The sequence below is a fragment of the Phoca vitulina genome, unplaced genomic scaffold, assembly GCF_004348235.1.
Source record: "Phoca vitulina isolate PV1807 unplaced genomic scaffold, GSC_HSeal_1.0 scaffold4, whole genome shotgun sequence".
Taxonomy (NCBI): domain Eukaryota; kingdom Metazoa; phylum Chordata; class Mammalia; order Carnivora; family Phocidae; genus Phoca; species Phoca vitulina.
The window spans coordinates 37,719,730-37,734,552 of record NW_022589707.1 but is presented as its reverse complement, the minus strand read 5'-3'; the positions used below and the strand labels follow the sequence as shown (position 1 = coordinate 37,734,552).

Genomic DNA, 14,823 nt, shown 5'->3' with positions numbered 1-14,823 from the left:
TACTGATTCTTTTCTCCCACATAGTCCTAAGTTACTCACATTTTTATCTCTAATCTTGGGGCCATGGTTGCAGTCACCATTTTACCTCACCTGGCTTCCAGCCTCCCACCTTCAGTTTAGTTCCTTCCGCTCATTCCATTCTCCATATTGAAGCAAGAGGACATTTTTAGAATATAAATTTGATCATGCCACTTCCCACTACCCTCAGAATAAAGTTTAAACCTCTTAATAGCATATGACATCTTTCATGATCTGGTTACTCCTTCCTCTCTAGCTATATCACTTGAAACAAGTCTCCATAGGTTTTGCAGTAGCCATACCTAGATTCCTGCAATTCTTCAAGTGGACCATTCTCTCTCTTGCCCAAAGGCCTTTGCACATGTTGTTGCCTCTACCTTCCTCCCACCCCATGTAGAATGTAGGGGCTTACCTTTACTCACCGGCACTTTAAGAAGGCTACCCCATACAAAGGGGTTTACAGGTGAACTCACCTGATTGGGGAGACATTAAAACTGTGCTTCTTTTAGCCTGTTCCCAGGATGACCCATTAACGGTAGAAGTGTTACGTAGAGGATTCCTGACACCTTAGTTCTAGTGCCTAATATACCAAAAATTCATTTTGCAAAACTGTCAAATCACTTGGCTTTTCTGGGTCTCATTTTCCTTTTATCCTTGACATTCCATTACAAGATGACTGTACCAATCCAAAGAAGTCAAGGCTATGAGAATGACCTACTTATTGAAAATATGGAAAATGCATGTCATCACTTTTCCAATCTCACTTTTGCTCTACCCTCACCTCTCTTCTAACTGGAGAAACTCCACCTTTTAGTTTATTTCCCTTCTCCTTCACCTCCTCCACTAACTTCTATTCTCCTTTAGGACCAGGCTTAGACTTGATATTCTCCAGGATGCTTTTTCCAAACCCTCAAAGCTGGGCCAAGAGCTCTACCTATAAGATCCCATAACACTTTCTCTTTTTTTCCAGAAAAACTTAGCAACTCTATTGTCATTTTGATCTACTTTATTGCCTCCTCCCCAAGACAGTGAACTAGTTCACCTTACTATCTAGTGATATCTAGTAAGGTGAACTAGTTCACCTTAGTATCTATTTGTGGCTGAGGGATATTCTTCTGTAAGCTGAAGGACAGACCTGGAAGGAAGTGTTCTATTTGGGAGACTGTTCTTAGAATAACAATGTACTGGCTATCAGTTGCCAGTTTCAAAGTTTCACAGACTTTGATATATATTATATCTTCTTTAATTTTCATGCAGAAAAGTTTTTTTAATTCAGTGATGAACACATTACTTTTTCTGATTTAACTATGGCTCTGAAGAGGAATTGATTTTCCCAAGACCATTCTAGTAGGAGCTATGCTTAGATAGGCTCCTGTTCTTCTGTTTTCAAATGCAGATTTCCATGCATGTGTACTGCAACCTCTCAAAAAATGAGCTACACGAATAAATACATATGTAATTAATAGATAACCAATATGGGTAATTGAGGGTTTCTTTGTAGATGCAACTGCATGCCCATTTTTACTTAAAAAATCGCTTTTGAAAAAATCTTCTGAGATGAAAACTGTTAAAATAAGGACTTCATCTTTTAAGTGTAATTCTGGACATGATATTTCAATTAAAATATGTTTTGTCAATTAGCTTTTGTCCAAGACCGTCATATAGATAAGCGATGTAGAGGTTTGAGGATAAGTGGGCAGTGGGCGCCACAGGAGGAAAAGGAGATGGTGTTACCTCAGACCTTAAGACACTCCTGGGCTCCTGAGAGTAAAGGTCTCAGATGCTAGTGGTAAAGAGGTGAGATAAATCCTAAGAGACAAGGGATATCTCCCAGGTTAGGTTCAAAGCCAGTTTAGAGGGGTATTCAGACACTAGGAGCTCTGCCGAGGAACTCACAAGCTGTCGTAGAGAGAGGGCTAGGGGAGTTATAATAAGGCCTTTCCCTTCATTCCCCTTGAAGACAACCTAATCCCTTCACTTTTATATATTAGGGTTCCTGGTTGTTGTTGTTGTTGTTTTAAAGGTTTTATTTATTTATTTATTTATTTATTTATTTATTTATTTGAGAGAGAGAATCTGAAGCAGACTCTGCGCTGAGCACAGAGCCTGACTCGGGGCTCGATCCCATCACCTTGAGATTATGACCTGAGCTGAAAGCAAGAGTTGGTTATTTAAGCGACTGAGCCACCCAGGCATCCCTGGGGTTCCTGTTTTTTTTAAATTAAATATCATTTGAAATGCACATGGTTTTTTCTATCATTCCAAACTCTGATAATGCTGCTTATCAAAATGAAAAGAACTGTTGGCATGCATGACTCAAGAACAGAATAATTTAAGTAGTGCTTTAGCATTATGTCCTTTGTAAGGATGCATGGTGAATGTGACTGTGAAATTTAATTTTTTAAAAATGAAGTTGCTATTGTGCCTATTTACCTTTCTAAAGTGGAATTGTCTGACCTTTCAATTAAAATTCTTCATAGATACTGAAATGCCACGGAAAGTAGGGCTGACTGTTAGGCCTGACAGATTGGTCCCCTTCTTTATGGGTTTGGGAATGCGTGTATATGTTTGTGTTTTGTTTTCTCTGAATTTTCCATAGAACTTCCTGGGAATTAAATCTCTCCACCTGGAATATCAAGTTCTACTGTCCTCATCTCCAGTGATGGTTTGCAATGCAAATTGTCGGGTTGGTAGCACACGGTACCATAACCATGGTAACCAAATGAAGACAAGTTTGCTTTACTTCTTCAGCAAAGTACTTTCCAGCCCTGCATTCAGACGTGATGGTACTGCCAACAGTCAAGGGCATTAAAGGAACAGCCAGAGGGTTCATAGAAATAAAAGCACAACTAGAGCCATTGTATTCCTTCCCCGCACCCCTCCCCTGAGTCCCAGACTCGTTACTAATTGCTCCTACCATTTCTAACTACTTTCTAACTGATTTCCTGGAGGGGAGGGTAGAGAGATTCACTGTGTATCTTTATCCCCAGCTTGACTGTAGATTTTGGCAAGCACACTGCCCTGGCTTTCCACCTCTAACTTCTAACCGGGAGCAGATAGAAACCTGGTCACTGTTCTGTGGTCACGAGGACTTCTTAGTGTTAGCAGCTGTGATGCTCAAGGAGACAGGGAGGCGTCCAAATAGGAACAGACACTTTCTGAGAACAGCCACAGCAAGCTGTAAGGGCCACTTCTCTGCCAAAATTCCTTTCTTCTGGTAGAGTCATTCTTACCATTTGTTTGTTAGTTTTCCGGCCTGTGGGGGAAGGGTATCAGTCCTCGGTTCTCATTGTCTGTCTGTTGCAATGGGAGGGCAGCTGTGGCATGATCTGAAACTTCTTCACCTGCAGCTGTGTGACGGGGTGATGCCCAGGAAGAAAGACTATAAGCAGGAAGGTAAGCAATCTAATTGTCATGGATTCTGGCCTGGATGATTTCAGCACTCCCATGACTGCCTGGGTGGCTGCCATTAACATGGAAAGGTCAAAAACACAGGGGATGGGAATGCTTGAGGCTCAAAATTCTTAGTTTATTTCCCCTAGGTTGTGAATACCATTTCAAGCAATGTTTCTGAGATAAGAGGAAGAGATTATTTTTACTTTCTATTGTAACTAGTGGGATTTGTGTGTCATTTTCACTGGTATTTATTACTGCGATTTGGTTCATGATTTTCTAAATCTGTCGTTCCTTCTATCATTATTTGTTGGCATTCTCTAAAGAATGGCTTTCCCATCTCCCCACAGGTCTGCATCCTTTAGACATTAGTACATATTATCTGAGCTCTCCAAGAGGTCTCACTCATTAATATTTCCACAATGATGAGTGTCAATTTCCCACCTTCTAGGTGTTCTCACGCTAATGAATTTCTGAGAATCTAATATGGTAACCTATTGTCTTTTTAGTCATTTTTTTGAATATTAATAAGGTTCACTACATTTACATTTTTTAGCCATTCCTAGATTCCTCCCCCTTTTTTTAACTAGGCTCCACGCCCAACGTGGGACTTGAACTCACAACCCTGAGCCCGAGACCTGAGCTGAGATCAGAAGTTGAACACTTAACTGAATGAGCCACCCAGGCGCCCTGATTTCCTACTTTAGAATTGCCTCATTACATTGCTTCTACTTCTATGTGTCTTTTTTTTATTGATTTATAATTGCATGCCATACATCAAGGATATAAAAGCCTTTCATGTCACATATACTGTCAATATTTTTACAGCTTCTTTAACATTTTGACATTCTTATTATTTTTGCCATAGGAAATTTTAAACTCTTAACTGGTTAAATCCATTGTGATTTCTCTTCATTGCCTTTGGTGTCATTTCTCCCCAAGCTTTCACCACCTCAAGATTAGAAAAACATTTACCAATATTATATTCTAGGACTATTTTCATTTTATTTTTTCACATTAAATCCTTAACACTATTAGAATTTATTTTGATGAATTGTGTAGGGCTCTCTTTTTTGTTTTGCTTTGTATTTTTTCCATTAAATTTTAAATTTGGAAATAACTATAAATTCACATGCAGTTCTAAGAAATAAAATAAAGTCTACCTGCCTTAATGCAGGAATCCTTCCAACGATGCATAAATAACCTATTTCTGCATATGTAGATTTTTATCTGGGATAAGATTTGTCTTCTCAACATAATTAATAGGTATAAAGTTGTAATATCAGGACAGTTTCTCATAATCACTTATAAGGAATAATATCTGCTTCCTCCTCTACATTCCCTGAGATTTTTATGGTTATGATCATGGTGGGAAAGCAAAGATGATGACACCTTTGATGTCAGAGGAGTAAAGAATATGCTAGAATGTGCCTTTGTGAATAATCCAGGTTGGAACGAGGATTTAGACCCAGGGGCTGGCTTAAATCTTGATCTCTTCTCCTCACTACTAGCTATTTCTGTGTGTTCTTGGATGGAACACATTCTCATTGTAGTCAAGAATTTAACCATTATGATGGTTTCCTATTGGACTGAAATACAATGCAATTTTTATTGCATAACAAATATGTTTTGAAACGTGAGATGTGTACACCTGAAAATCTTTTAAAATTATATTTTAAAGATTTCATTTATTTATTTGAGAGAGAGTGAGAGAGAGAGAGCACGAGAGGGGGGAGGGTCAGAGGGAGAAGCAGACTCCCCGCCGAGCAGGGAGCCAATGCGGGGCTCAATCCCAGGACTCCTGGATCATGACCTGAGCCAAAGGCAGACGTTTAACCCCCTGAGCCACCCAGGTGCCTTGTACACCTGAAAATCTAAAGCAAATTGCTTGACCAGTCATTTTTTAAAGGTATTAGGAAAGGCGTATTGAAGGAAGGTATTATAGAGCCCAATTAAGAGTATTTTTAAGAGAAATAGCCATCTGCATTGGTCAGGTTCTCTAGAGAAGTGAGCTAGTACATATATATGTATATAATATAAAAATAATTCCATATATTTAATTAGAGAGAGAGAGGGAAAAATCTATATCTATCTATCTATCTATCCATCTATCTACCTACCTATTGCTCACACAATTGTGGAACCTGAGAATTTCTGTGACCTTCCATGTGCAAGCTGGAGACCCAGAAAAGCTGGTGGTGTATGTAGATCCAGTCTGAGTCTGAAGCTTGAAAGCCAGGAGTATCACTGGTGTAAACCCCAGTTCTGTGGCATGAGGATTATGTCCCAGCTCAACAGTCAGGCAGAGAAAAGGAGAAATTCCTCTCGACCTTTTTCTTCTCTTCAGGCCTCAACAGATTGAATAATTCCTGTCCGCACTGGGGAGAGCAATCTGCTTTACTTAGTCTACTGATTTAAATGCTAATCTGTTCTGGAAACACCCTCATAGACACACCCAGAAATCATGATTAGCCAGATATCTGGGCACCCCCTGGCCAAGTCAAGTAGACACATAAAATTAATCATCACACATCAGATAAGATGACTTGTAATTTCAGTAAGTTAACATTGAAGAACATCTGTTTAATTGTTGCAAATCCACTGCTGAATAGCCCTTTGGTGAAATTTATGCTATAATTGCTCACATGCATTTTAATCCCCCTGTCTGGAATGTTTGCCTATCCATTACCCATCTTCAAGAGCCAGACCCAATACTTCCCCTTTGAAAAAACATTTTTTATGTCCCTAAATGAGCATTTTCCTCCTTTATTATTTGAGAACAGTTGCTTTATACTTCTCTTAAAATGCATATTATGTTCTACTTCACAATATATAGTTAATAACCACTATTTTTTGTAATCACCTGTAAGCTCCTCAAAGTTTCTTTGTACACCATAGACAGTAAAATATTTCATTGAATTGAATTAGTAGATATTATTATTGCATTTATTTACTTAATAGTTCATGCATACAATGCATTTTTATGAGGAATGACTAGTGCACAGTACTGTCTCTGATGTGATGGAGACTACAAAGATAAGTCACAATTCCCACTTCCTGAGAGCAAAGACAAGGGTCCAGTATCAGAGTAATCATTCATTCATTAACAGTCATTGCTGATCGCCAATTATTACCCATGGTCTAGGCTAAGTGCCACGGATATCAAAAAAATAAGTCATGGTCCTTGCCTCCAGGGGGGTCCGTTTAGTTGGGTGGGAAGGGCAGAAGTGGAAATAAACTACTTGAGTGTGAAAAGTGCTATCATAAGGAGTTGCACAGGTTGCTGTGAGTGTCAGAAGCGGGCTAGGATGGAAGTGGAGAGTGATAAGGAGAAAAAGTTCTACAGAACGAGTTCTATTTGAACTCAGTGAAATGGTATCCAGGAAAGAGAAAAGCAGCACCAGCAAAGGGATCTGCACCCAGTAGCAGCAGAGAGGAGGGCACCTTGAAAACCACACGTAGTTCTGTGCATCCAGAATACAGTGTACACGAAGGAACCTGGATTATGATGCTCTGGGAATGGGAGATAGCCCCACATCCTTTCATTCTCCTTCCCCAGGGTGAGGCAAGGCAAATGCTGAGAAGACAAGAGTAGAAATAATGAAAAACAAAAGAATCATTGAGAAAGAAAAATCTCTTTAAAGTTGGAAAGGGATGGGAACAGGGCTCGCAGTGGGTGAATCAGTTGATTCAATGTTCCCAGCCTCAAAGGCATTTCAAGTTCTAGGAAGCTGTATATATGGTTCTTGACTATAATCTTAATACCCTTTGCTTATTTCACCAGCAAAAAATGAAAACTCCCAGTCTGAGAGAACTGATTCTGGATTCCAACTTAGGCACAACTGCCTTGTCTTTAAATCCAGCTTGCTCCTAAATGGCAGGAGAGAGCCCCCTTCACATATTTCACAGTGGGAGGAAGCCACCCACAGAGCAAGTCATCACAGACTGCGTGTTCCTCCTAGCAGAGTGTTGACAGAACACTCTATTCTCTAGGATCTGCCTTTACTTCGCTGAATCACTTGGAAATCTTTACCCATATTTATGGGGCTTGGATACTTGGACAGGGAGGAAGAGCAGAAGGGCATTCCCGGCCTGACTTTGTTGCTTGAGTTTTTGAGTTGTCTTCCAAGTAGTAGGAATAGTGTTTTATTCTTATCCCTTGTATAGTGTTGATGGACATAGCTTTAAAATATTTTTAAAATGTGAGCTCCATTGGTCAACTAATAGGCTATGTGGAGGCTAGAAATAGAATAATCATCTTATGGAATCATTTCATCCAATTCTCTCATATTCTGTGAGAGGAAATTACATTCCACGACATCTTGAAACCACATGCCCAATGTCATACAACCAATTTGTATTTGTTGATTAATTAAAATAAATTACATTTTGTTTCCCTGGTGATGAGTTAAGATCTTTCATCTGCTGTTAGCTGTTGGAAGGCACATAAGAGAAGGTAAAAGAAGGTATTTACTCAGATAGTTTTGGTTGAAATAGTGGAAGTGAGCATCAGGTGACTACCCAGAAAATTTTGCTTTAAGTGGAGGTAGTATATATATTTATATCATTGAATATGTATTGATATATATGTGCATGTATGTGTGCAAATATATATGTATCTGTATATAATCAGGTCACTTTTCTAAATCAGGTTACATTGTTTCCTGATACCATATAGCTATTCTTGGCAAGTTGTACCTTTCTACAAATTTTTTAATTGCTGAATATCAAAGTTTTATCCATGACTTCGTAACTAAATTTGCATTGATATTTCTCAATTCCTTGTTGACATTCGTTTAAACAGTAATTTATTCAGCAAACATATATTGAGTACCTTTTTCCCACAATTATGATATGAGAGCTAAGATCTCCATCCTGAAGAAAATCCCACAGTGGTTAAACAGAATTGTAAACACAAACTTATAAAACAATGTAAGCATACTTTAATAGTGATTTACACTAAACTATTAGATTACAGAGGAGCAATTAAAGCCATACTCATATAGGGAGAACATGTACATAGAGGAGATAAGAGGGGGCTGAGATTTGAGGTGTGGAACACTCAAAACTTAGAAAAGCCAGGGGTGCCTGGGTGGCTCAGTCGGTTAAGCGTCTAACTGTTGATCTTGAGTCAGGTCATGCTCTGAGGGTCTTGAGATCGAGCTGCATGTCAGGCTCTGTACTGGGTGTGGAGCCTGCTTAAGATTCTCTCTCTCCCTCTCTCTGCCTCTCCCCCCCCACTCTAAAAAAAATTTAGAAAAGCCAACAAAAGATCTTAAGTAAAAAGCCTTGAGTGAGATAGGAGGAAATCTGAGAGAGCATGGTATTAAAAAAACAAATGAAAAGATTGTTTCCATTAAAAGGAAATGGTCAACTACTGAAAATTCTGAAATTATAAGAACTGATAGTTAAGTGTTGCATACTGACTTGGGTGGGTAATAAAAGAGTGGGAGGTGTGCATAGGTCTGTACATGGGAGCATTTGCTGTGATCCAAGTGAGACTACAAGTTCTCATTCACATCAGGTTGACAGCAGCAGAGGAGGTCAATGTGAGATATACTATAAGGGCCCCTCTCTCACACTCTTTTAAGTGAATTGATGTGAGACGTAAAAGGAATAGAGGAACTAAGAAAGACTCATAAGTTCTTGGCCTGAGCAATGGCCTGAATAGTGACACCATTTATTGAGATGGGGAACAGTGGAATAAAGGCAGGGATATAGGGGGTCAAGCAGAAGTCAAGGAAAGAGTAAAGAATTCAGGGTGGCACATATAAAGTTAAAATTGTAAGTATCCAAGCGAAGATGTCAAGTAACTAGGAATATCCATTCTGAAGCTCAGGTCCTCTATTCTAAGATTTGGAAGTGTTAATTCAGGAATCATCATGAGTTGAATAGAAAACTAGAGTAGGAGATAGGGAGAGATTGAAGGGTCAAAGGAGGATTATTTTAAGATGAGAGACATTACAGCATATTGTAAGCTAAAGGGAATGATCCAATAGGGAGGAAAAATGGTGTCTAAGCAAAATTTGTGAGTAGAATAGAGGTGACAAGGGGTGCTTGAAATTGGGAATTTGGAAGTTGTTCATTTATAGTAATGAAGTATGACCATGGGAATTGAGTGGCAGGAAGGAATGTTGAAAGTGGGCAGATTATTGAACTGAGTGAGTGGTCAGGTGTTGATGGATCATCTCAATTGACAATGAAATCTTCCAGGAGGGTGACAGAAATACCATTCCATTTTCAGTAAATGAGTGTAAATGTCCTGGATGTTGATAACAACATAGCCTGATAGCTTATGCTTTAAAGGAGAGAGGAAACAAGATCTGAAAGCATCAATGAGGAACATGTAGGAACTTTACACCATCTCCAAGATTATGGTCCTGATTCAACAGGTAAAAAAGAAAAAGCCACAGCTTGAGAGAGGGGCAAAGGAAACCATGTTCAGGTTTCAATTAGAAAAAGGAGATGAGGAGACATTTGGTGAAGAGCTTAGGATAAAGGGGATTTGGTAAGTGACAGTCCATGTATTCCAGAGGGTAAAGGGGTTGGGAGCGCCTGGGGAAGTTGGGAGATTGGGCCAGATGAGGAAATGTCCACTGCCATATGAGCATGGTTCAAGGATATAATGGGATTAGTCCTATAGTCTCCTAGAGTAAGAAGTGTGAATCAGTTCTCTTAAAGTTTCAGCCTCCCAGGACTGGTCTCTTGGTCTGTGGAGGGAAGTGAGTGATATTGAGGCTCATGGTAATCATCTTTTTGAGAGCATGAGAGGCTCTCAAGGCTTCCTTTTTAAACCTCTATGAGTGACATCACAGCTCGGAAAGGGACAGGTATTCCTGGAGCATATGACTCTATGTAGACTTCTCCTAATTTTTTCTACTGGGGGAAGTCATTATATATGGCATGTGGAGGGCAGCAAGGCAAGCCTGGATACCATTTGAGATCTTAACGGAAGGCTTGAGCAGAGGCAGTGATGATGAGGATCCATTGTAGAGACATAGAGATGGTGAGATTCCTGTGGACCAAGAATGCTTGTGGAATTCTTTTCTCATTATGATGTTCTCTTCTTGACCACAGGTCTCCTTCACAAGTGGGGCCAAGGCTAGAACTACAGCCTACAATTATCAATTATAACCTTGAAATTAAGACCGTAGTTGAAGGAATTTTCAAATTCTGATATGAGTCTCTAGTCTCAGGTAAATCTGCATTCTCATGGTCACAGAAATATTTTATTCTCATACTCTCCAACTGTATCTTCTCAATTATTCAAACTATGTAATCTCAAGATGACACAGGTTATCCACACACTGTGAGGGTCAAATTTATCTCCTGTGGAAAAAGAACCAAACTGTTACATTGATTGGTAATTCCTTTCCTATTCTTTTCCTATACTTGACAGTTCTTGACATGGAAAAGACCTAGAGAGGCAACATAAGAAGGAAAAAGAAAAAAAAACTGATCAGTATGGGTATCGATTATTTTATAGACATTTTTCATTAATTTGTTTCAACAGCCATATCAAGTGATTATTTCATACTCATTACAGAGATGAAGAAATAGATTATCAGAGATGTTTGAAAATTTCCCCAAGGAGATGTCAGAAAAGCAGCAGAGCTGAGATTAAAACCTGGAGTTATCTGACCTGAAAGCACTTACTCTTTTAACCACGTAAGAACCAAGAATGCTGGCTAAACCAGCTGGTATCCCTTTACCAAATAACCAAGCAATCAACTTACAGTTACAGATTATGTACCCTGGGCAGAGTTCTGTGCTGGGATCTATGGGGAACACAGAGATAAATAATGCACAGTCCCTATTCTCCAGTATGAACAAGCTGTTTGGCAAGAGAACCTGTTTGCATAGAGGTGAAAAAAGTTAAGTAACCCCAGAGGACAAGAATGTAACCATTGTCACTGCTTCAAGTATCAAAGTATCAAATTCTGTGATTTCACTGTGGGCTGGCGGCTTTATATATATAGTTGCATTTGCTCAAGTGAAAGAAAATGTCATGTAAAATTAATGTAACAACACCAATTTCTTTCTCGTTTTGAGTACTTTAAAAAATTTGAAAACTTGATAACATTTCAGTACATTTCCCTTTTTTTTTTTTTTTTTTGTCTTCTCAATACACTTTGCTTCAGTTTTGTTTTTACAAAATTGAGTTCTTGGTGCATATATTGTTTTTCATCCTCTTTTTTAATTAAGCATGATAATGTAAGAAATTTCCCACATCAAAGGAAGTTCTCTATACACATAAGGATTAATGGCATTGTAATTAGAATAGAAAGGATCTGAAGACAGGGAAGGGACCTTCAGGCACAGACGGCAACATAATCTCGGATGAAGATTCACTTTGGACCATGTCAGCATTGGCAAGAATTTGGCTCCAAATGGTCCTGGGGATAAAGAGGTTAATCGGAGGATTCTGCAGAGACCACATCCCAAAACTTCTGCCCTGTGGTTCCCCTGGGCAATTCAGGGCTGCCACCTGATCCGTGTCCCTTTGCAAAGAACTGCTCTTCAGGTCAAGCCAGTGGATGCCAAAGGAAGGTCACCCAAGCATCCAAGAATCCAAAGCAGATTTATTTACTAACCAGAAAGGCATCCACTAAACAGACGGGAACAAAAGAGTTTTTCTTGACAAACTGGTCCCTGACCCTCGCCTTTAGCAAGGGTTCCCATTTTTCTTGGCAGGCTTTTTACCACTCTAAAGCCAACTACAACTGAGCTGGCAGGGAGATATCCTCACTGGTTGTGCAAGCCTGGTGGCTGAGGTCAAACATGCCATTTTGGAACGGAAGTTTGCGGATAGACCAATAAAGCAGCACTTTTATCTAAAACTTTGATGATTTTTACAGCGTTCTATTTGAAAAAAGTGGTAGCTCCATTAAAATTGGACATTGTAGTACAGAAGCGCCAATTTGAGGATGTCAGCTGCTTGTTATCTCCTGCTTCCACTACAGAGCAGAATCTTTTGTGCTAAATAGGACGGCACTCTCAGCCGAGGTTGGTGGAGGAGCAAGACTCTTCCGGGGTATCTTATTTTTCCCTAATACATTATTCTTTTCTTCAAACCCTCAGCACTTACCGAGTCTGATATTTCATGAATCTTGTTGAGCACGATTTTGGAGATTTTCCCTCCTTGTGAAATTTTGCATTGTCAGAGTTGAATACACATGCAAGATTCATGGCATTGCCAAAGAAGACTTTTTTAACTCAAAAGATCCAAAGCGTGTGTAAAATTAAATAGCCAGAAATTAAATGTAATTCCTAAAGTTTATTTTATCTAGTGTTACGAATTCTACTACACCAAATAATCCTATAAAGTTTAGAAATTTAATCTTACCTGTATTATTTTTGTTTTGTGTTAGCATCGAAATTTTTATTAACATTTATTTGTTCCCAGAGGATATTCTGAAAGTTAATTTTCTTTTTTTTTAAAAAGATTTCTTTATTTATTTGAGAGAGAGAACGAGAGAACCCATGCGGGGGGAGGGAAGGGCAAGCAGAGGGAGAGAGAGAGAGAGAGAATCTCATGCAGACTCCCTGCTGAGCTTGGAGCCCAAAGCAGGGTTTGATCCCACAACCCTGAGATCATGACCTGACTTGAGCCGAGATACAATTTGAGCCGAAATCAAGAGTCAGACGCTCAACCGACTGAGCCACCCAGGCACCCCCCAAAAATTAACTTTCTAAAGTTGGCTGACTAAAAGCCTCACTGTTTTAACTGTCCACCCTTTGCCATAACTTTCAAATAATTGAAATTTCTTAGTATTTGTTTTTAATCATAAAATTGTCATCACAATTGTCATTGATTTTTGCAGTAATTTACTATTGTAACAATAAATGTATATTTATACTTCAGTTGAATTATAGAACTTTAACGTATAAAGCATGTAAGGAAACTCTGCCCATTGGAGCAAGAATGCTCACCTATGTTTAAATGAAAATATTCAAATCTTTACAATAAATCTGAATGACTTGCCTTGATTAAACACTGATTAGAAATGATGGTTTAAGTCATGTGACCAGTGATTATGGGGAGTTTAGGGATGCAAGTTATGCTGCTGAAATAGGTATTTGACTATTTACTTCTTTCTCTAAACTTGAAGAATAAACAAATGCAAATTCAAGTAGATGTCATGGAAATAATTTAGTCAGAAAGTGTGGTTTTGAACCCTAGCTTTGCTACTTTAGTTTTATATATATTTATTTAACATCTACCCTGGGCTGGGAATTCAAATACTGGAGACACATTGACAAGTAAGAGGGAGACCATCATTCTTAATGTCCTGATAATCTGGGGAGTTTCAACAATTTACTCAGCTGCTCTAAGCTTCTGTCTCCTCCTCTTACCCTGTAAGCCTCATAATGATATTAACAAAGGTTAAATGAGATAATGGGGGTGGTCAATATTTCTTGTGCCATATGCATAATATATTTATTAATATTCTAACTGTCCCAACCATCTTATCGGTTAGATGGTCTAGCTTAATAATCACGGGAATATGCTTGGAGTCCAGTGCCTGGGTTTGAGTTGATGCGTGGCTTTAGGTATGCAAACCCTCTGCTCTTCAATTTACTATAAAATTGTGACAATTAGGGGCACCTGGGTGGCTCAGTCATTAAGCGTCGGCCTTCGGCTCAGGTCATGATCCCAGAGTCCTGGGATCGAGCCCTGCATCGGGCTCTCTGCTCAGCAGAAACCCTGCTTCTCCCTTTCCCACTCCCCCTGCTTGTGTTCCCTCTCTTGCTGTCTCTTTCTCTGTCAAATAAATAAATAAATAAAATCTTTGAAAAATAAAAATAAATAAATAAAATAGAATTGTGACAATTAGACTGCTTCCTTTGTTGGCAATTAAATTAAATAATGGATGTATAGAATTCAGCATAGAATCTAGCACATCATAAGTACTCACTGAGGTCAACAGTTATTAAAACTCAGAACAGTTTATACCCAATTAAAAAATAAGAGAAGTTAGGAAGATTATATAATATACGCAAGGCTACCCAACAAGTTGCAGAGGTGAGACTCGTCCAGGTTGATCTGTTGCCAAAGTCCTTATTTTTTACATTTTGGGTTCTCTAAAAATATTTTTGCAGATGTAACTGTTGGATAAATTTGAAGGATACTGATTATGTTAATCAATACTTCCAATCTTTCTTCCTGGCTGGAGTGCCCTCCCACTCCACAATTTCTTTGTTCTCCATGCACATCACAGACTACCCAATTGGATCCACCAGAGGGTAGATGTGGTCTGACAACAGGTGAGACCACATTAGTCTCCAGTCTCCAGCTGCCTCTCCATTGAGAGGGAATCACTTCTCACTGAGACAGGGAACTTGGCTCGGGTGGGCGCTCCAGGCTCCGGAAGACTGTGGCAGCCTGTTAGCACTCTGGCTTCTCCTTCT

General features: G+C 39.1%; 1 protein-coding gene across 1 annotated transcript in view; it reads left to right on the top strand.

Moving 5' to 3' along the window:
• The first annotated feature begins 3,059 nt into the window (after positions 1-3,059).
• Positions 3,060-14,823, top strand: part of ITPRID1 (ITPR interacting domain containing 1) — an 88,198-nt gene continuing 76,434 nt past the window's right edge. Inside the window, exon 1 of the mRNA XM_032401824.1 lies at positions 3,060-3,414. The gene's annotated coding sequence lies outside the window, so the exon portion shown is untranslated. The remainder of the gene's footprint in view (positions 3,415-14,823) is intronic.